Source organism: Tachyglossus aculeatus, chromosome 6 (assembly GCF_015852505.1).
Source record: "Tachyglossus aculeatus isolate mTacAcu1 chromosome 6, mTacAcu1.pri, whole genome shotgun sequence".
NCBI lineage: Eukaryota > Metazoa > Chordata > Mammalia > Monotremata > Tachyglossidae > Tachyglossus > Tachyglossus aculeatus.
The window spans coordinates 27,904,365-27,926,714 of NC_052071.1; the positions used below are offsets into that span (position 1 = coordinate 27,904,365).

The following is a 22,350-nucleotide window of genomic DNA, read 5'->3' on the forward strand; positions in this document are numbered from 1 at the left end:
TCCATTAGGGAAGTATGTAGGAAGAGAATCAGGACTCACAAGTTTTTGGGCAGAAGCCCACATAATTATCTCATGTTAAATCAACTCAACCATTATTTCATTAGTTCCATTAAGAGAAGCAGAATTACCTAGTGGATAGAGCACAATCCTGGGAGTCAGAAAGACTTGGGTTCTAATCCCAGCTCTGCCGTTTCTCTGTTGTGTGACTTTCAACAAGTCAGTTAACTTCTCTATGTATCAGTTACCTCATCTGTAAAATGAGGATTAAGACTGTGAGTCCCACGTGGGATCTGGACTGTGCCCAACCTGATTACTTTGTATCTACCTGGGAGTTCAGAACAGTGTCTGACACATAGTAAGCGCTTAACAAATACAGTAAAAAAAATGGAATATCAAAGCAAGTTGTAAAATGACTGTTTAGTCATTTAGTTTATTCATTGACTATTAATATTCTCAGCCAATAAGTTATTCCCATTCTTGTTTAAAACTTAAAATAAAAAAATTAGTTTTTTTCTTCATTTTCATTTAGAAGAATGCACATTATTTTGATATAAAACATCAGAGGTTTGCCACTCAAGCATGACAAAAAAAAAAACCTTTAAAAATGTTCTCTGTGCTGACTAAGAATTAAGAGAGAAAAAGATTCATATTGGGCCTTGAAATTAGGGATTCCCCACTATCACCTTTCCTTCCTTTATTCAGAAAGGGAAAAGTTATTTATTTGGAAGAAGTATGTCCGTTTACTTGATTCACTGTTTGAACCATGCACACTAGCATGTTTCCAGTTGGACAATCATTCAGATTATGATTCTAGTATAGTAGTCTATGGCATATCTCACAGTCACAGGCAGATTGGACATGAATATTTTCTCCTTTTTTGTATTTGATGAAACTGAGGAATGAGGACTAGAAGAATTGAGGAGAAGAGATGTTTGGGTAGGGCCATCAGTGATTGATGCTGGGGATATAACATTTAACTCTGTTTTACTGGTTTTGATATTTTCCCAGGTTAACTCTTTATTCTGTGTTCCCGGAATGAACAGTTCCCAAGGTTTGCAATGCATTTATTTAATAAAAGTTAATTGTAAAGTCATTTAAACAGCTTAATATTAATTCATCAATGGCATTTGAGTGCTTACTGTGCTGGAGAAAGTACAACAGAGTTGGTAGAAATATTCCCTACACTCTAGAGGGGGAGATAGACATTAAAATAAATTACAGATATGTACATGAGTGCCTAAGGGCTGAGGGTGTGGGGGGAATATCAAGTGCCTAAAGGACAAAGATCCAAGTGCATAGATGAGTCAAAAGGGAGTGGGTGTAGGGGGAAAGAAGGCATAACCTGGAAAGGCCTCCTGGAGGAGAGAAGATATTAATAAGATTTTTAATAATAATTATGGTGATTGTTAAGCACTTAGTATGTGCCAAGCATTGTTCTAAGTGCTGGGATACATACAAGGTAATCAGTGTGCCCCATATGGGGCTCTCAGTCTTAATCCTCATTTTACAGTTGAGGTAACTAACAGACAGAGAAGTTAAATGGCTTGCCCAAGGTCACAGAGCAGACAAGTAGCGAAGCTGTGATTTGAACCCACATCCTCTGACTCCCAAGCCCCGGCTTTTTCCACCGTGGGTGGGGAAAGAGATCATCTGTCTTATATGAAGGGGAAGGGAGTGCCATTCCAAAGGGAGGACATGGGCAAGGTGTTTGCAGTGAAGTAAATGAAATCGAAATGCAGAGAGTAGGTTGGAGGAGCGAAGTGTGCAGGCTAGGTTGTAGTAGGAAATCATTAAATAAGGCAGGAAGGGACAAACTAATTGAGTCCTTAAAAGCTGATGACAAGGAGTTTCTGTTTAACGCGGAGGTGGACGGACAGCTACTGGAAGTACTTGAGGAGTGGGGAGAGGTGGACTGAAGGGTTTCTTAATATTTGTTTTTACTTGTTTAAATATTAAAATAAGTTGTCACATATCAATAGATGTAAGTGTAGAATGCTCCCAGAAATAATTTATGTGAGAGGATCCACCTGATTATTTTGTCACCAAAAGAAAGTACTCAACCATTCCTGTCTGCATTTCCAAGGCAGTTCTTTATCTTACGAATGAAGACATTGTTTTTTAATACAGCTCTTTGTTTGGAGGATGTTCCTCATGCTTTCCAATGAACTCTAAATTCCAATCCATCTCTTGGTTGCTTCCCCTAATAAACCATTTAACTTATTAAACTAAAGTAAGCCCTCAGTAAATACCAATGATTAATTTAACTGATTTTCATGAGGGGGGCTGTCAACAGAATTGTACTTCTGTAGCAGTTGGTGGTGATTGAACCAGATTGTGAAACTCTCCTATAATCAGGTCCTGGTCTGCTGATAAATGAATGAAGGTGTGTATTAAACATAGATTGATATCCATCCATTTCCATTCTGTGAGACAATTATTACGCGCAAGTTTAGGCCCTGTGACCTGAGTTTGGAATTGATTTTCATGCAGAGTGGACTCTGCCAGATAACAGTCCCTTAGATAGGGTTCCCACTGGCAAATCATCAACTCTTAGTTCAATAATGTTAATCCAATTTCAGTCCTTGTACAAGGTTTTTATTAGGTAAACATACACAGCTTGGGTAAATAGGGAAAAATTGGGTTTTATTGCAGTTGAAGTCAACAGCAGGTAAAGCGTACAGAGCACAAGTAGCTCAAATAACTAAGTTGCATGAGGAACTATTTTGGCTCAGGAAGAAGTCTTGTGCCTGCCTTAAGCCCTTCAGCAGATGCTAATTTGGAAGGCCATCTACAGGAACCTAAGAGTAGAAGTAAAAGAGATGCCAAACTGAAGCAGTAACATCACTCCCTATGGAAGATAAGATCCTCGTCAAACCCTTGCCTCTTACCACCCTTCTATCTCCAGGTTGGAGGGGTGGATGCTTGTGTTCAAAGCCCACAATTCTCCCACTCCCCATTTCCTCTCTCTCTGTCTCTGTCTCTCTTTCTCTCTCTCCTGACATTCATGGTTTTTCCATCTCTCCAAAAGCCTTGGAAACTCTTCAAGGAACAACAACCCTTCCCTGGACTATAGAAATTTCGAAAGCACTTCTTTCTTGAGAAGCAGTGTGGCTTATTAGAAAGGGCATGGGCTTGGGAGTCAAAGGTCTTGGGTTCTAATCCCGGCTCTGCCACTTGTCAGTCATGCGACTTTGGGCAAGTCACTTAACTTCTCTGCGCCTCAGTTAACTCATCAGTAAAATGGGGATTAAGGCTGTGAGCCCCCTGCCTGGTGCTTAGAACAGTGCTTTGCACATAGTAAGCACTAAATTAAATACCATTATTATTATTATTACAACCTGATTACCTAGTACCTACCCCAGTGCTTAGAACAGTGCTTGGGACATATTAAGCACTTAGCAAATACCATCATTTCTTTCACACAGTTTGATGGTCTACGAATTATACTTTCCAAGCACTTAGTACAGTGCTCTGCACACCGTAAGCACTCAATGAATATGATTGAATGAATTAGACACTAACAAAACAGACACTTTTACTTTATCTTCATTTGGAAAGCCCTGCTTCGAAGCCATACTAAAATCATATTTCTTACAAGAAGCCTTTTTCTCTGACTAATCTTTCCCTTCCCCTGCTCGCCCTACCTTTTGCATCGCCTCTGTATTTGGATCTGTATCTCTTAGGCACTACGATTTTCACTCCACCTTACAGAACTTACTATACCTACAAACGTGTAATTAACTTTAATGCTTATCTCCCCCTCCTTGTGGGTAGGGATGGTGTCTACTCACTCTACTGTACTGTCCTCTCCCATGTGCTTAATTCAGTGCTCTGCACAGTCAGCACTCAATGAATACCATTGATTGATTGAAATGTGTGTTAAAAGAGTGTAGCTTCTGTATCAACGTTTTCATTTTTGCCACATTCCTTCCCTACGGCTCACAAGTTGTTGTTGTTGTCTTATGCTGTCGAGTCGTGTCCGACCCATGGTGACACATGGACACATCTCTCCCAGATTGCCCCACCTCCATCCGCAATTGTTCTGGTAGTGGATCCATAGAGTTTTCTTGGTAAAAATACAGAAGCAGTTTGCCATTGCCTCCTTCCATGCAGTTAACCTGAGTCTCCACCCTCAACTCTCTCCCATGTCATTGCTGCCCAGCACAGGTGAGTTTTGACTTGGAGCAGATTGTCTTCCACTCGCTAGCCACTGTCCAAACTAGGAATGAAATGGATATGCCTCTGCTTGAGTCTTCCTCCCATAGTTGAGACTGGTAGAGTACTGGAAACTCTCCAGGTGCGACCCTGAGAGATGATGGCTCACAAGTATTCAGCATATAAAAAAGTCCATTGTGTAGATTTTCCCAGGTGCTCCAGAGGTGTACACCACTAGTAATATTTAGATCATAGTAGTTGTAGTACCATTTATTTAGCTCCTAGTTGGTGCTGTGCACTGTACTAGATGCTTCAAAGTACAAAACAACAAAATGGCACATTCCTTCACCACAAGGAACATACACCCCTCTGCAAACCCTACCCAAGGTGCAACTGTCTGAGTTTGTTGGTCTGATTGACAGAGAGCTCCTCAGAGCTTTGACCTTCTTTCATCCCAGTCTTCACACCATTCTGTCAGCTTGGGCACCTCAGGGCAGTTTCTAAAGTCCTAATGTCCACTGCCATCAAACATGGTGGGTGGGAAGAGGGAAAGACTTCCTGTCTCCTGGGCAACAGCTATCAATCAGGAATGCACCTGGGTCAGTTAGAAATTAAGTAGTACATAGATTTGCCATGGAGAAACCCAATTAGCTTCTCAAGTTGGGTCGCACTCAGTCAATTGTGTTCAATTTATTGAGCACTTACTGTGTTCAGAGCACTATACTAAGCACTTAGTAGAGTATAATATAACAATATAATAATATAACATTCTCTGTCTACAACAAGTTGTGAAGAGGACTATGGATTAACAACTCATAGTGTTAGTGTGAAAATAGCCCAGGCATGCTCCCACCTTTACGTAGAGATAGAATCTACTCAGGTGTTTTTTCGAAAATTGGTATCGCCAAGTCGTACCATTTGCTTAGGGTAGACACACTATTTCTGTTCTGCAAGTGAAATCAGAGGGCCATTTCCAAGATTTCTTTGGAACGGCTTCTGCCTAATTACAGCTGTGCATTTAGGAGGACTAAAAGGAGTAGCCAAACGTGTTTAACACAAGACAACACTTTTACCAACACTAATTCCTTTGGGGGCTGTTTTTATCAGGTGGGCTAAAAGAAGTAATATAAACCAGGCCATTTCTACTTAGTAGCAGCTCACTTTCTGGCCACAAAACTCTTCTTTATGAGTTCTACTAATAATTAGGGGAAGGGCAATTATGAGGGCCAAACTCTGACAGAGAGAGAGAGAAGGCAAGGTAAGAGTTTTTTCCTGTCATGAGCCCTGTAGAGATAGACTAATTTTTGTGGCATGTTAATCACGCATTGTAAACTGTCCTAAGCCCCTTATATCTCTTGAAATCAAGTCAGGGGGCCTCAGATTGTCTTGGGCCAGGGATTGGGGGGGATTGGAAGTACAGTGCTCTGCACACAGTAAGCGCTCAATAAATACAATTGAATGAATGAATTGGAAGTTGAGAATTGAAAACTTCATTCTGCCTTGCTGAGAAGATGGCAGTATCTGGTCTTTGGGAATTGGGCCATATCATTTGACAGTACTCTGATTAAAAGTATACTTGAAGGCAGAAAGGAAGGGGCCATCAGAGAGTAAGTGGTTGAAGATGGCAAAGGAGGGAAGAATACATGACATAGTGGATAGAGCATGAACATGGGAATCAGGAGGTCATGGGTTCTAACCCAGCTCCTCCACTTGTCCTCTATGTGACCTTGGGAAAGTCACTTCACTACTCTGTGACTCAGTTTCCCCATATGTGAAATGGGACAGGGACTGTGGGACAGGGACTGTGTCCAACCAATTTGCTGGTATACACCCCACTGCTTAGTACAGTGCCTGAGACATAGTAAGTACTTAACGCATACCAGAATTATTATTATTGTTATTACTAAGAATGGGCACAAGTGTTTTTAGAAGGTGAGAAGGGATGGGATCTGAGGAGCAGGTGGAGGGGTTTGAGTTTGAAAACAGGCAGGAGTCATCCCTTTGAGGGATAGATGACTGAGAAGGATGGGAAAGTAAATAAAAGGGTGGCAGAAAGCTGGCGAGGTGAGGGAGAGGTTTTGGGGAGTTCATGCCTGATTGTTTTGATTTTGTCAACAAAGTAGTTGACAAGGCCATTTGGGGTGAAACTGGAAGGTGAAGGGAAGTCTGAGTTTTAGGAGAGAGTTGAAGATCTGGATTAGTTGGTGGGGGCAATGGACATGAAAACTGGTAAGGGAAGAGAATTAGTGTTGCCAGGTGGGGAAGAGGGCAGAGAATGTATTTGATATGGCTAAAATCAGACTGATGCCTCGATTTCCACCGACAGTACTCTGGAGGAGGAATACAAGAATGGAGAAAGCACACTGTGGAGGTGATCGTGGGCTATGGATTGGTGTTACAAACTTGTTGGAAGAACGGGGGGAAAAGGAATTGTTTGGCAAAAAGGGTAGAGTTCAGGATGTCCAATTGTGTATCATGAGAGGGAAGTTGGTAAGTGAGCTCTAATGGGACATGATGGTTGGGGTCAAGAGATCAGAGGCCTCTTTTGGGGAGAACAGGGGAAAGAACAATTTTTGGGGAGAAGGCAGGTTAGGAGGTTTGGTTCAGAGAGTGGCATTTCAAAGTAGGTGAGGTTAGAGATGATGTGATTAGTGATAATGAGATCCAGCATATGTCGAAGCTGGTGAGTGGGTGAGGAATGGCGGGCAGGAGATCCGTGGGGTTGAGTGAGAAGAAGTGGACATCTGGAGGGGTCATCGGGAGCATCCATGTGGATTTTTTAAGTCAATAAATCATGATGCCCTGGGGACCATTCTTAAATTTGGCTACCTGAAAAAAATTAACATCATGATGTTGTTCCTCTCTGGAATGATGGTCAGATTCTGGAGCAAGGCTGCTTCTTGGCATCCCTTGCTGTCCCAAATGGTCTCCAGAAAGAATGTGTTCAATGCCCATACTTTTTACCAAAATTTTCACAAAGTCATTACCTGAGGTGTTTGAAGAATGGGGCATGAGGTCTGCATGCGGTATTGCTTAAATAGTGGACTCCCAAATTTGCAACAATTTTGTTTGCAAAGACTGTCATCCATGAGCCACTATTTATGGGTGCTTGTACAAAAATGTCTAAATCCCTTGGTGACGTATGGTTCCTTAATGAATATTTTGCTGGGCTGAAAGTAAGTCTAAAAAACCTGAACCCATGCTCTACCCTAAATCCTGTACCACAGTGCAAACTCTAAAAGTTTTCATCAATTGTGTGTAGCTTAAATGCAATGAAAAATTATAGAGTAGCACACTTTCATGAAATGGTGTGGTAGATGATGACATCCTAAGATTTATCAGTATCACTGACATAGCACTTGCAAAGCTGGAACAGGCAGGGAACGTTTCTACCAACTCTGTTATATCATACTCTCCCAAGCACTTAGTACAGTACTCTGCACACAGTAAGCACTCAATAAATATGATAGGCCAAATGATTCTGGAAGGAAAAGGAATGATAATTAATAATAATTATGGTATTTAAGTGCTTATTCTTTGCCAAGCATTGTCTTAAGCTGGGGTAGGTAAAATAAAGACAAATCAGAGACAGTCAATCAGTGATATTTATTGAGCACTTTTTCATTCATTCAATCATATTTACTGAGCACTTACTGTGTGCAGAGCATGTACTAAGCACTTGGGAAGTACAAGTCGGCAACATAGAGAGATGGTCACTACCCAACAACAAGCTCACGGTCTAGAAACGAGCTCACACTGTACTGAGCACTTAGGAGAATATGATAAAGTTCATAGACATGAGCCCTGCCCACAGGAAGCTTACAGTCTACATGGGGAGTCAGACATTAAAATCAATTACAGATTATGGGGAATGAGGGTGTAAGGATATGTACACAGGTGCTGAGGATGGAGTGCTTAGGAGGTTGCGTGGCTCAGTGGAAAGAACGTGGGCTTGGGAGTCAGAGGTCATGGGTTCAAATCCCAGCTCCACCACTTGTCAGTTGTGTGACCTTGGACAAGCCACGTAACTTCTCTGTGCCTCAGTTGCCTCATCTGTAAAATGGAAATTAAGACTGTGAGCCCCAGGTGGGACAACCTGATTACCTCGTATCTACCCCAGTGCTTAGAACAGTGCTTGGCACATAGTTAGCGCTTAGCAAGTACCACCATTATTATTACAGATCCAAGGGCACAGGTGTTGCAAAAGGAAAGGTGAGTTGGGGAAATGAGGACTTAGTAGGGGAAGGAGATGTGATTTTAAGAGGGTTGGGGATCACAGTCTAAGTAGGAGGAGAGCAAGTATTGAAGCCCCATTTTATGGATGAGGAAAGCAAGACATGGAAAAGTTAAAGTGATTTGCCCAAAGTCACGCAGCAGACAAGTGAGAGAGCTAGGATTAGAACCCAGGTTCCCTAACTCCCACCCAGGCCAGTGCTCATTCCACTAGACCACACTGCTTCCTACCAGGCAGCTGTTGTCACATCAGGTCCATGTGGCTGTAAGGCATGAACACCAGACCAGTGGCACATCAAGCTACTTGTCCAATCCCGTCTGAGCTGCCTGAGGTGGATAGTAGGCATAAAACGATAAGATCTCCTCCTCCCCCTACTACTGAGGTCCTGCAGTGATGCAGGATCGTGCACATCACTGAGGGGATGATGATCGGAGTTCAGCTGTGGCGGTCCCATCATCTGGAAATATATGATCGATGAAAAGGGTGCCCAAGAGCTTCCTTTGTGGAGAAGTTGGCACTGAAGGATTCGGAGGTGGCCAGAAAAAAAGGTTAAGGATTTACTGAAGACCATGAAGACGAACCTCGCAACATCGAAGCATTTGAAACTTGCTACCTGAAGAAGGTCCTTCGGGTATCAGATCTGCCATATGGCTACTGGAAATTTTGAGGGCAAAGATATTCCTGCAGCAAAGGAGAAATGTTTTAGAAAAGGATGAGCTTTATTAGCTGCACGGTCTACTGTGGCTTCTACTCACATCAGGGAAAACACAGTCCTCTGAGGTGTGTTAGGCATAAGCACCTACTTCATAGGAAAAAGATATAATAATAATAATGTTGGTATTTGTTAAGTGCTTCCTATGTGCCAAGCACTGTTCTGATCACTGGGGGAGATACAAGGCAATTAAGTTGTCCCACATGGGGCTCACAATCTTAATTCCCTTTTTACAGATGAGGTAACTGAGGCACAGAGAAGTGATTTGCCCAAAGTCACACAGCTGACAAGTGGCAGAGCTGGAATTAGAACCCACAACCTCTGACTCCCAAACCTGAGCTCTTTCCACTAAGCCACGCTGCCTCTCTAATAATAATAATATAATAACCTTGCACATCTGTAGCTGTGCGGAGAACTGAGTTATGTTCTTTCGGACCTGCATATGACTGGACTCACTTCCCACCCCTGGGGCCCTACTTTACCACCTCGACCAGAGCGATGTGGAGCAGCTCAGAATTAGGTTGAGGGAAGCAGCTGTCGTTTATGCTTGGCCATGAGCTAATCAGGAAATCTGGGAGTTGGTAATCTCTTGATCTCCATGAGCACAATTTACCACTTTCCAGTGCTTCAGATCTGAATTGCCAAGGCCCTTATCATTAGGTCAAATTGGCACTTTAAAGCCACTTCTACAAACTTTTTCAACAAGCTATCAGGTTCACCCAGTACAAACATGAGTACTGATTGTCTATAAATACGCAACTATATCTTATTTTCTTCAGATTGGTGCTAATCATAGCTAGTAACTTCATAAATAAGGTCTGCTGACTGTTTTGAGAATTAACAATTAATAACCCCACTACTTTTTTATATCTTTTTATATGTTTTGTAATCATTTAATAATTAAAGCTAATTCATGATTATACCATTCTCTACAAATGATAATTATTACAGACATACATACATATCCTTAACATCTTTTTACAGATGAGGAGTTTGGCATCTATAGAGAAGTTAAATGGCTTGCCTAAGGATACAAAGCAAGGCAGAGGCAAGCTAGGGCCTGATTTTCTTGCCTGTCACTCAGGGCTTAGGTCACCAAGGATTAGGATTTGTGAAGTGTTACATAAGTGCTCAGTCTTATTAAACAACCTTTGGCTTTATATTCTGGTGAAGCATTTGAACATAAAAATGAGAATTTGAAGAAAATGTTTTAAATAAGAAGCATCTATTTAAAGCAAGCTTGTTGAAAAGCCATTTGGGCTGAAAAAGGGACCCCAGTAATGAACTTTTTCAACTTCCTTTTTTTGGGTGAACAAGTTTAAATTTGGATTTGGTTTTGCCTTGGAGATATTGATCTTCAGTAGCTTGTGCAGTGATCCATTAGCTGGTTCGTAAGTCTAGGAGTCAGAAGATCTGGGTTCAAGGGTTCTGCACAAAGTGAGCACTCAATAAATACCATTGATGGATTCAAGACCCACCTCTGCCCTGCTGGGTGACCGTGGACAAGTCGTGAAACCCTGTCTGGATCTTAGGCTTCCCAACTGTAAAATAGGAATGACAAATACCATTATTATTAAACACGCCCTCCGGAGCGTAGGCTCATTGTGGGCAGGGCACATCTATCAATTTTGTTCTATAGCACTCTCCCAAGCACTTAGTACAGTGCTCTGTGCACAGTAAGCGCTCAGTAAATACCTTTGATGGTTTGATATTCACAGGAATATTATGAAGAGAAAATGAGATGATTGCTGTGAAAGCACTTTGGAAAATGAAAATGCTCTCCAAATGCAAGATATTATTATTCTGTGGCCTTTACAAGCAAACATTCCTGTGTAAATGTTGTTGCAATGGCATTTTCACAGGCGTAAAGAGACTGGATGGCTGTGTGTCAACTAAAGTTTTTGAATTCTTGTACTACCAATTATTTTTCCCAAATTTTCTGGTTTCCCCCTTTTGGCATGGAAACTCCGTTCCTACATTATTGTAGTGGTATAGCACCAAAATCGGCAACTGTTTATGTCTTTTCCACCACTACCTTCGAACCCCTCAGCATGTCCTCGCTTCCTGCTGAATCATTCGACTCCTTTATGCCTCCTTGGTATCTTCTCCACAAGGTCTTGCCTTAGTCCATTGATATTCCCAAAGTGCCGTCTCTTAATTCTGCATCATTGATCGTATTTGCCATCTGTGTTGATGATATTCTCAGTCTACTACATTAAAATACCACTCTTCAAAAGATGAAAGCTGCTCCCCAGCTGCTATCTTGAGCATGCTAAGTTTCACAATTAAAAGCTAGTAATAAGCCAAGTGGGTTTTACCAGCCTGATTTGTGTGGGTAGTGATGCACTCTTTCCTCTTAAATTTAATAGAGTCCGTTTTCTCCCTAATGTCACAGGCACTGACTCAGAGTTTGATTCAGGGCAAGTATTCTTAACCTCCCTTTGCTGAAGTTTCATTCAGCTGTAAAATACTTTGAGGTCTCAGAGGGGTATTTGTGAGGCTTAATTAATGTGGTTCAAAACCCCAGGGACAAGCTTTCGATATGCATTGCATAACATGGATAGATGTAAATGTGGCGGATCATTTTCATGATAAAAGAAAATGGATTTGTGGTTTTATTCATTCTAAACATACTCCTTTCACTCTGGACAAAAGAGGAGTCTTCTCCCCATGGATAGGCTCAAACCCAAACCCACAGGAACTCTCGGTGCTGAGCATAACTTGGCATTTTCCTCTTATTTTATAAAGAAAGAAGGCCTAAATATAGAAGTTTGGAGAAACCAATTCCTATTTTTAGGGCTTCAGTGTAGTATCTGTTTGGGTTGCTTCCCATTGATACACACACCTGGGCCTTTCAGTCCACTTTCCTCCTGCAAAAAATACTGAAGGTCAACTCCCATGAAGCAAAAAAATGAAAAACATAGAATTCTAGCCTTCTCCATAGACCCTAAACAGATCAGGTGCTGGCATGAAACGCTTATTTCTGAACTCGATTTGCCCTAAGGAAGAGAAAAGGCAGAATGTGGACTGCAAAAGTTAAGAACAGTCATAGTTGGAAATGGAAAGAAGTGGGAGAAGAAACCTGATATCCCTATAGGGGAAAAAAAAGAAGAAAAACCTAAAGGGAAGGAAATAGCAAATGTTAAATCGGTGACTCATAGTGTTATATGACTAATCGCCTCAAAGAACAACTTGTTTTGGAGATGGAAATTTGTGCAAAATGTCTTGTTTAAGCAGTGAGGAGGGATTGTGGTTCATATTGGAGGCCCAGGAAAGCTGGGGGGGGGGGGTGGGTGGGAGAAGAGTCTTGGGGGTCGTGGAAAAGAGCGGTTGGTGGGGGTGGGGGTGGGTGTGTGTGGGGGGGGGAGGGTAGTAATAACACCTGCCCAGAGCTATCTCAGCACCAGAGGGGCTCGGTCTTGGGGAGAGTGCAGTCACCTGCCACTTTGATCTGTGAAGTCGGGGTGCATGATGAACCTGGGCAGCTCTGGAGATAAATAAGGACCCCAACTCTCCCCTTCCCACCCCACCTCCCGTCCCCCTGCCTCTCGCTACACCTGCCACGTTGGCAGCAATTACAGGAAACTTCCCCTTCCACAAGCCAGGAAGGTGTGTGTATTTTTTTTTTGGGGGGGGGGGGCACCCAGGAGAGACAAGCAGAAGGCAAAACCTGGCATCCACCATCCACACCCCTCTCTCCAAGTCCTTTGGCCAGCCCCCCCCCCCCCCCCGAACCCCTGAGCTCCCCTGTGTGGGAGGAGTAGGAGGGCGAGGAGGAGGAGAAGGAAGAAGGGGAGGAGAGAGAGCTGTCATCCTCCTGGCAACCTTAGCTGACTCCAGCGTTGGTTTCCAAAGCCGGGCCGGCCCGGTTGCTAATGATGTCGTTAGGCACCGAGCTACTGGCTGACCTACTTTCCTCGGGAGGCCGCTCGCTGTCTGTCTGTCTGGCTGGCTGGCTGGCTCCCTCCCTCCTCTTCCTCTGGGTCTCGCACGAGGTCTGTCGTCCGCACAGATCGGGCGGGCGGGCGGGCGGGCAGGCGGCCCCTGCCTCCCTCACCTCCCCAGCCCCCAGGCCGCCCTGTCATCCAGCGCCTCCTGCCCCCGGCCCCCAGCCCCCAGAACATCCCCCCCACCCGGGCCCTCAGCCCCTCCCTGCCAGGCCCCCTCACCCTTCCCCTCGCCCCTGCACCATCCTCCGGACCCTCCCTGCACCCTCCTTTGCCCCTTCTCTCCCTTGTCCCTTCTCTCCCTCGCCCCTTCTCTCCCTCGCCCCTTCTCTCCCTTGCCCCCTTTCTCCCTTGCCCCTCCTCTCCCTTGCCCCCTCTCTTCCTTGCTCCCTCTCTTCCTTGCTCCCTCTCTCCCTTGCCCCCTCTCTTCCTTGCTCCCTCTCTCCCTTGCTCCCTCGCTCCCTCTCTTCCTTGCCCCCTCTCTCCCTTGCTCCCTCTCTCCCTTGCCCTTCCTTCACTTGCCCCTTCTCTCCCTTGCCCCTGTTCTCCCTTGCCCTTCTCTTCTTTGCCCCTCCTCTCCCTTGTCCCTACTCTTCCTTGCCCTTCTCTTCCTTGCCCCTCTTCTCCCTTGTCCTTCTCTCTTCCTTGCCCCTCCTTTCCATTGCCCTTCTCTCCCTTGCCCCTCCTTTCCCTTGCCCTTCTCTCCCTTGCCCCTCTTCTCCCTTGCCCTTCTCTCCCTTGCCCCTCCTCTCCCTTGCCCCCCTCTCCCTTGCCCCCCTCTCCCTTGCCCTCCTCTCCCTTGCCCCTCCTCTCCCCTTGCCCCTCCTCTCCCCTTGCCCCTCCTCTCCCTTGCCCCTCCTCTCCTTTTCCCCTCCTCTCCCTTGCCCCCTCTCTCCCTTGCCCCCTCCCCTGCCCCCTCCCCGGCGCGCTCCCCGCTCATGGAGAGGAAGGGGGGCGGGGAGCGCGCCTCGGAGGAGGAGGAGGAGGAGGAGGAGGAGGACGGGCTTGAGTTACACAACCGGTCGGGGCAGATTGCGCTGCAAATGTGAGTTTCACAAGTAAAACATTTGGTCAGCGGAGAGTCCATTTTTTCGCCCCCCTCCATGCGCCCCCCGCCCGCCCATCCATCCAGCCTCCAAGTCCTAGGCTGGCCACTGTTCAGGAGGGGCTGGGGCTGCTGAGCGGCGGCAAAGAAGTGGCACCCCGTGCCATGGTTCCTCTGGGCACCGGCACCGGCTGGCTCGGCGGAGCCTGGGAGTCGCGGGAATCTGGCATGGGACTGAGCGCCGAGCCTTAGACACAGCTGGTGAGTACCAGGGGGACTCACACCCCGGCAGGGGGTTGGGGGGGCGATTAGCGGGAGGCTGGATTCATTTATTTTTTGGGGGGTGGGAGATGATGCTTGCTGGGATGCTGAGCACTCCCGCCGCAGATCATCCCCTGCAAAGGTCAGGCGAGTTGGTCCCAGTAAAGAGGAATAGAATCCAGCAGAGAAGCTTGAGGGGGCGAGGAGAGGGGTCTCTAATCCCGAGTCCCAAATGTGGTGAAATAGCCTTCAAAATTGTCACCTTAAAACAGGGCTTGATTTAGATGATTTTTCGAAGGATTTCCTCCCCTCCTTGCCCCGCCGCCAATAGCTGAGCGCTTCTCCCAAGGACCGAACCTTAAAGGACTTGTTTTGGAAGATGCAGGCGTTTCAGCGTTCTAAATCTGCAGCGTTGCTTTAATATTTCCCCAAGTTGCCAGGGCATGTCGTTGACTTGGATGTGTGGTATAAACCAGGCACGGGAAATTTAGAGATCGACGAATCCTTGCTTCTGGAGATTGGGTGAACCGAGAGACCCGTTTTTTCCGGACGTGCTGTCAGATCAAGGCCCGGAGAGGGGTACAGGGAGGGAAAGTTTATCCAGCCAGAGGCTCAGAGTTTACCTGCGGAAGCTAAGGAGAGGAAAATTGAATTATGCGGCCCAAATACCACGCAGAGTGGGAAGTAATTAGCACAGATCATGAAGTGTGGCTCTGCGGTGCTGAGAAATCACTAGAAAGAGAGGGCTGTGATTTATTCAGGATTCAGGAAACCAATCAAGTAGTAAACTGTGAAATATTAGGCCTCTTGCAAGCAGAAGATTTTTAAAGACTACCTCTTGAGGTGTTTTGAAAGCAATTGACAGCGCAGGGGTGAATACACGCTTTTCTGGTTGAAAAACGTTCAAAATACGCATCAAAGCTAAGGCTACGTGTGATTGACGTGCTGCAATGGAAATTTCAGAACATTTGTTCCTGTTAAAAATCACAATTCCAAGAGTAAAATTGGTAGCATTATATCTGACAGCCTCTTGAAGGATTTCTAAAGTAAATTGTTGCAGCAGAACCAACAAAACGTTGGGATGGGGATGAGGCGTAAGCTCGTCCTGGGCAGGGAACGTTTCTATCAATGTCGTTCTATCATACTCTCCCAAGTGCTTACTACAGTGCCCTGCAAACAGCAAGTGCTCAATAAATACAACTGATGGATTGATTGACATTTGAAAATTATTTAAGGCCGTTCTTTCTGAAAAAAAATTTCATCTGGGGGATAGAGAGGTGGGCTTAAACTAAAAAATCTGTGGAAATGTGCTTATCCTGAATGGAGAATTTTGCATTTACCTCTTTTTCACATGTTTCTCAAATGAAGTTGTTGATCAAATTTAGGAGAGCCAATAATCTGTCTGTGTAAAAGGTAGAATGTCAAAAATGAAGCTTTTCCATAATTTTACTATGCTACATTTAAGGATGTATTTTCACTTTGGAAAAGTAGCAGTGTATGGAGAGCACTGCTGACGGTACAACTCATGACCATAAATCCACATGCTGGTGATGTGACCTGGACCTTCTCAAAAACTCATACAGAAAAGACCATGGATATGAAACAAGTTACTCTGTAATATTAGTAAGGCTTTTGGTGGGAGAACAGGCATAATATTTTGTAGAGGTTCTTGGATCAACAGACTTCAGAGGAATTACTGTTCTCAGATGAGGCATGCTATTCGAATGTGATTTGGCTTTTGTGAAGAAATCAGGGCAAGATAGTGTTGTCAGGATGCACTTTCAAAGAACTTGGCTCTTTATAAATGATGGAAGTGAAAGTACATATGCCTCAAGTCATTCACAACAGATAAAAATGTAAGGGAGATAAAAATTACACATAGGCACCTCATGTGATTATTCATATTACTGACTATAAACTCGTTGTGGGCGGGGAACATTTTTGCTATTTCTGTCATAGTGGACACTTCCAAGTGCTTAGTACAGTGCTCTGCACACAGAACTCAATAAATATGACCGATTGATTGATTTGTCATAAGGTATTTAGTGAAGTTTTGAGTGTGGTGATTATGGTCGTATGATTGAAATGACACGCTACAAGATCATGCAAACTCCATAGATAATTCTTAAATGACGCAATGAGACACCAGTGTTTTTACTCCACTTAACAGGGAGAATTCCCTCCCTTGCCTCTTCCTGTACTTCATTACATTTTTCAGTCAATTAACTTTGGGAAAGTAGTGGAGGAAAATCAAGGTCAAGGATCAGGACTTGCTTAGGAAATATCCTGCACTTGTACTTGATGTTCAACCTATAGTACTGTTATCAGGATGCCCATGGAGTGAAAGGGATTAGGGGGATGGCACTATCCCAGGTGATCAGAACCTAAACTGCTTCAGGTTTTAAAGTAAAACTTAGCCCTGAAGTTTTGCCTAAAAGCAGATCGGAAGCTGGTAATATTGAATTATTATTAGCTATGACACTACTTACAGATGATTATTCAGTTGAAGTAGTCTTTTTCCTTCCCTAAAGACAGAATTTGATTTTCTCTGAAGCGTATCTTTTCTCACTGGTTCTAAAACATCCTATCCCAGGAAAAAATGGAACGTGAATTCATACCACCAAATGCTAGTGAACTGGTGGAGAGCACTTGAGTCATAGTTCAGAAAATATTTACATTTTCATGCAAAGCCCTGCCTGTATGCAGAATGAACATTGGATTTAATGGTCTGGAAGACTGGGCTCTATCACTTCCTGAGAGACTTCAAACAAATCATTTACCTGTACTTTGTTTTAATTGCACTCCCAATGAAAAGGAGGAATAGGAATTTGTTCTGGGACTGAAATCTTTGAAAATATTGGCAAGCATTACCTGATCCTTTATTTTACTCATTGGAGAAGAAAAAATACTAACTATTGGTGATGAAGGGAACACGATGCAGCAGACACAGGAATCCCACCCTCCCATGGATTCAGTGACTTCAAATGTCAAAACAGGACCTCTAGAAATGAGGTTCTGAAAGACAGATAGCCAAACACCGTTGAAACAATGTTCATCACAACAGTTTTACGAAGCGGGATGTATACGACACCCGAGCAGCTGCTCTATGCTTACCTGTTTTTGGAGGACAGTAAATAAGTGCAGAAAAATCATTTTTAAAACCCCAACAACTCCAGTACCCCATAGTGAAACACAAACCAAAACAATGCAACATACATTTGAAATTCTGAAAGGCAGCAGTGGTTGATATACCAGACTGATGGGAATCAGGGATGGGAAGTTTCTTTTAGAGAAGGGATTCAGGATTTTGAAGCTAAAGGGCAGACCAGGCATAGGCCCAGGCCCTGCCTAGAGCAAATATAACAGCACAGCAATGGATACTTTTACGTGGTTCAAGGGCAGAAAAGAATGTTGGTTTCTAATTGGTCTATTCAATCACCCAACATTTACAGATGAAAATTTCACCCTCAGTAGATCTCCTTTTAACATAGAATACTACTGACACATATCTTACAGAATACTGTGGTGTTTTGGCATATCTCTGTTAAGTGCCTGGTGTCTATTAGAGATATGGGATAAAGGTTTTCACCTCTGGAGTGCTTGATTTAAAGTTGACTAAACTGAGAGTAGCTGTTAGACATGATAAGAAGAGTCAGGCCTTTTGGCTTTACGTTTAATGAGATTCTCCATTAGATTATTTTACCTGTGTAACATGGCTGAGAGTTCCAAAGAAATATGAGTATTTTCAGGAGAAGAGTTTGTGATTTTGGTGAGACTGCCACTGCACAGGTGTCTTAACCTCTCTCCATTATAAGTCCTTGTCATTCATTTTGTCTATATGATTTGGTAAGGAAAGAAAAGACTTCATACAAACTTGTACAATGCATGTTGCGTTATATACACGTGCCAAAATTTTCCCTAAGGAAGTGCCTCCTGGGAAAGGAAAATGTATTGAAAAACCATTCTGGGACTACCAAAACCTGACCCTCTCTGTTAAGCCTCAAATCATCACCATTACTTCTGCCCAGAGTTTATTGCTTCTGAGTTCCGAACTGAACTTAATCTAGTCACATAATGAAGGAATGAAAACTGTTTCTGAACACCTATACATCAGCATATATGGTAGAAAGCTATCTTTCTATATCAGTCGTTTAGAGAGCTAGTTACCTTCTATTATCCTTCTGTCATTTCTCCCTCACTCTAGAGATCAAATTTTAGGATAAATGATTGGTTTGGCATTACACACCATTCACGGACTCATTCTGGCTGAGAATCTCAAGTGGCAAAAGTCAGTACGGAGGAGTGTAGGGAAGTAATAGTGTTGCTTTGAGAGTTGCCAAAAAGTGTAGGAAATCCATATTCTGTGCCTCACCCTAGGACATAAATTGGAGCTCATCTGCTCTTTTAAATATGGAAGGCAGTCAAATTCATCCTTGACTGCTGAAGGTTTCTGTAAGAGACAGATCCTCCAAAGTCCTGTTCTCCTCCTTTGCAGCATCAGCATTAAAAACATTCCTGGGTATATTCATTCATTCCATTTATATGGTCTGTTTGCAAAGAAATTTCCCTGGGACCAGCCCAGTTTACCCTTCATTTTAAATCCTAGGCCAGTGCTACAGGTCATGAACCATGAAGCTCTTAGGGAAAAACAAAGAATAAAGTAAGAATTAAAACAAGAGGTAGAAGAACAATTTGAAGTTGAGCAGGCAGTGATCTTTGTATGTAGGTGGCAGGGTGATTCATAGAGATGAAGTTCTTCAAATAAATCCTGTCAAGTTGAGAGGGAGTCTGGAAATACTAAACTCATAATTTCTTATCTATATTAAAGGCATATAATTTGAAGAAAAAATACCTTGAACAATGAATTGAATATTCAATGATCAAAAAAACCTTTTGAAGTTGATTCAAAAGATAGAGACGTGTTAATTGTGAAAAATAGATTTTTAGACCATCACTTTGGTACAGATTAAACCTGTGAATGTAGGTTTCAACAATTTTACTGAATAAGTGGTTCCATTATTAGCTCAGCACAGAATTAACATAATACACAACAATTACAGAGGGCATTTTAAATAAAGAGGCCCACACCCTTTAGTTCAGGAAATAGAGGAACTGTTTGGCCCATCTCCCTATTGCTGTAGTAGTATGACTAATACTTGAAAATCTGTTTGTTTTTTTCGTTCAACTGAAATGGATGTTTTGTTTACTTATGCGACATTGGTACTTGAGTCGAAAATCCATCTGATCTTATTCATTTGGAATGTAGGTTTCAACCTTGGGGCTGTGTTTGGTTGCCCTTTTGTTCTTGTGAACACAGTTTTTCTTTATCTTGTCTAATATGGGAAAATTACTGTAGAGTATATGATTCAGGAAATCTGGGCAAGTTGAACTTCTGAATGACCTGGATTCCTTGGCCGTGGAGTGTGGGTTGCTAATACTTGCCTCCTAACAGTGTTCTTCAAAGGGCTAATGAGTAGATAATGATTTTTAAGGACATTGAACTCCTTCTAAGAAATGAGTTGTCTCTGTTCCTTCTAAGTGTAATTGAAAATATTTGATTCTAAAAAGGCAAACGTGAACTAGATGTTTTGTAAACTCCAAAGCCCATTCTGTGGATCAATGTTATTGTTTAGGATTAAGCTTCATTTTTAAAAGGAGTTCTGAGTCGTTTTCAGTGCTGCTCCCTCTATAAGGTAGTGGTAAGTGGGAGTTACCACAGTGGTGGGGGAGCAGTTGCAGGAAATCCATATTCTGTGCCTCACCCTAGGACATAAATTGGAGCTCATCTGGTCCCGGGGAGCCATCTTTTGGGTGTCATATCAGGAGGCTGACAGGCCTACTGTTTCTTGTGCTATGAACTGCCTAGCCTATTATTGCCAACAGAGTACTATGTCTTTTCCAATTAGGCCTTTTTGCTTTTAGTTCCTTTTGACCAGGCTTGTCAGTAGAAAAAAACTGCGGACTCAATCTAGAAATGACTGGTTCATTTTAAACCTAGAGCAAATTTCTTCCACTGTGAATAAGTAGCCAATCTGTAGCTCTTGAAACTTGTATTGAATTTAAATCCAGATGGTTTAAAATTAATTGGTTCTCTTTATGAAAATTTCCCCTGAGAATTAGGGGTGAGGAATAATAACAATTGTGGTATTTCTTAAGTATGTACAATGTGTCGAGCACTGTGGGCCCAGGCCATTGCAGTAAGGGACATGGATGGGTGTCTGACCGGTTCTCAAAGATTTCTCAGGAAGGGGGCTAGTATAATTTTTTGAGTATTTTCTCTTTGGCCAGACTATATTAAGCACTGGGATGGTGACACAATTGGAGAGAATCCCTGTCCCACATGGGGCTCCAAGTCTGAGGGAGGGAGAATGGGTAATTTATCCCTATTTTGCTGATGACTTGTCCAAGGTCACAGAGCCGAGACTGGAATCTGGGTCCACTGATTCCCGGTCCCTCTCTCTCCATTAGGCCACGTTTTAAAAGCGCTTAGTACAGTGCTCTGCACATAGTAAGCGCTCAATAAATACGATTGATTGATTTTAAAACAAAGTCATTTTGCAAATGCATTGCTTAAAAGAGAAACACTGATAAAACGGCATGCTTTGGCCATGGCCAGAACTCTCTGAGCATTATTCAGAAATCAAGATCAACAAACATCTCTCACGAAGGAGGTTGTGTTGATGTACATACTGTTGAAAGGGACCCTGAATTGTTAGCTGCTCTGACTCTGGTGTCACTGATGGTAAATGGCCTGTTATGGACGACACCCCTTCAGATGATTGTGGAATCTCCCTAGGTTGCAAGAATTTCTTTCTTATATTACTTTACAGAAGCAGTGTGGCCAAATGGAAAGAGCACAGGCCTGGTAGTTTGGAGACCTGAGTTCTAACCTCGACTCCATCCCCTGCCTGCTATATGACCATGGGCAAGTCATTTAATTTCTCTGTGCTTCAGCTTCCTCATCTAGAAAAATGGGGATAAAATACCTGTTCTCTCCCCCTTCTTAGATTGAGAACTTCCCCCACAGCACCTCCCATCCCCCACTAGTGAAACAGGAAGAGTGTCTGATCTGCTTATATTGTATCTACCCCAGAACTTAATAGAGTGCTTGGCACTTACCACTCACAAATACCAGTCGTTATAATCAAACTTACTTTTGTCCTAATTTCAGCCCATCTGCTCCTCTTTGGTCCTCTGATCAGCACAGTTTTCTAAAACCCTTCAAAACAATGAGGTTATTCTTCAGCTTTTACTTCTTCACACTCTCCAACCCCAATTCATTTAATCTTTCCTTACAAACCTTGTTTGCCATTCCTGTAGTCATATCTCTTTCCCTTCCCTAGACCTTCTATAGTCTTCACACATCCAAGGATGATTGATTGAACACTGGGTTCAAATAGGGTTTGGCAAAGGCAGGGCAAGGTAGAAGGATTATTTCTCAGATTATGTGGTCTAGCCCTATTAATATGTGCTGATAACTGTGATGACTTTTTCAATACATTAAATTGCTGGTCATTTATGACCCCGAGATCTTTTTGGATCACTTTGACATATTCAGTTGTCCCATCTCCTGTATGTTACTTGTCTTTCCCTTCAATACTTTTTAAGGTATTTGTTAAGTGCTTACTTATCTGCTAGACACTAGGGGTACATACAAGTAAAGAGGCTGGGCACAGTCCCTATCCCACCGAGGTTCACAGTCTTAATCCCCATTTTCCTGATGAGGTAACTGAAGCCCAGAGAAGTGAAGTGATTTACTCAAGGTCACACAGCAGACAAGTAGCAAATTGGGATTAGAACCCGGGTCCTTCTGACTCCCAAGCCCATGCTCTTTACACTAGGCCACACAGTTTCCCTAGGCCACACTTGCACTTGTTCCTATTGCATTTCATCCAATTTGACTACTCACCTCTCTTTCATTTCCTGTATCCCACTGCCATCACACCCTTGAATATAGCCCATTATTTTTTCCCTTATCGGTTTCCTCATTTTCATT

General features: G+C 43.3%; 1 protein-coding gene and 1 non-coding gene across 3 annotated transcripts in view; one reads left to right on the forward strand and one right to left on the reverse strand.

The window, feature by feature from the left end:
* Positions 1 to 4,177: 4,177 nt before the first annotated feature.
* LOC119930164 lies at positions 4,178 to 4,315 on the reverse strand. Its single transcript, XR_005451653.1, has one exon. It is a non-coding gene; the product is annotated as a small nucleolar RNA SNORA7 (small nucleolar RNA).
* A 9,903-nt stretch (positions 4,316 to 14,218) lies between these two features.
* Positions 14,219 to 22,350, forward strand: part of PASD1 (PAS domain containing repressor 1) — a 106,301-nt gene continuing 98,169 nt past the window's right edge. For both annotated transcript variants that reach the window (XM_038748490.1, XM_038748492.1), the window contains exon 1: positions 14,219 to 14,354. The gene's annotated coding sequence lies outside the window, so the exon portion shown is untranslated. The remainder of the gene's footprint in view (positions 14,355 to 22,350) is intronic.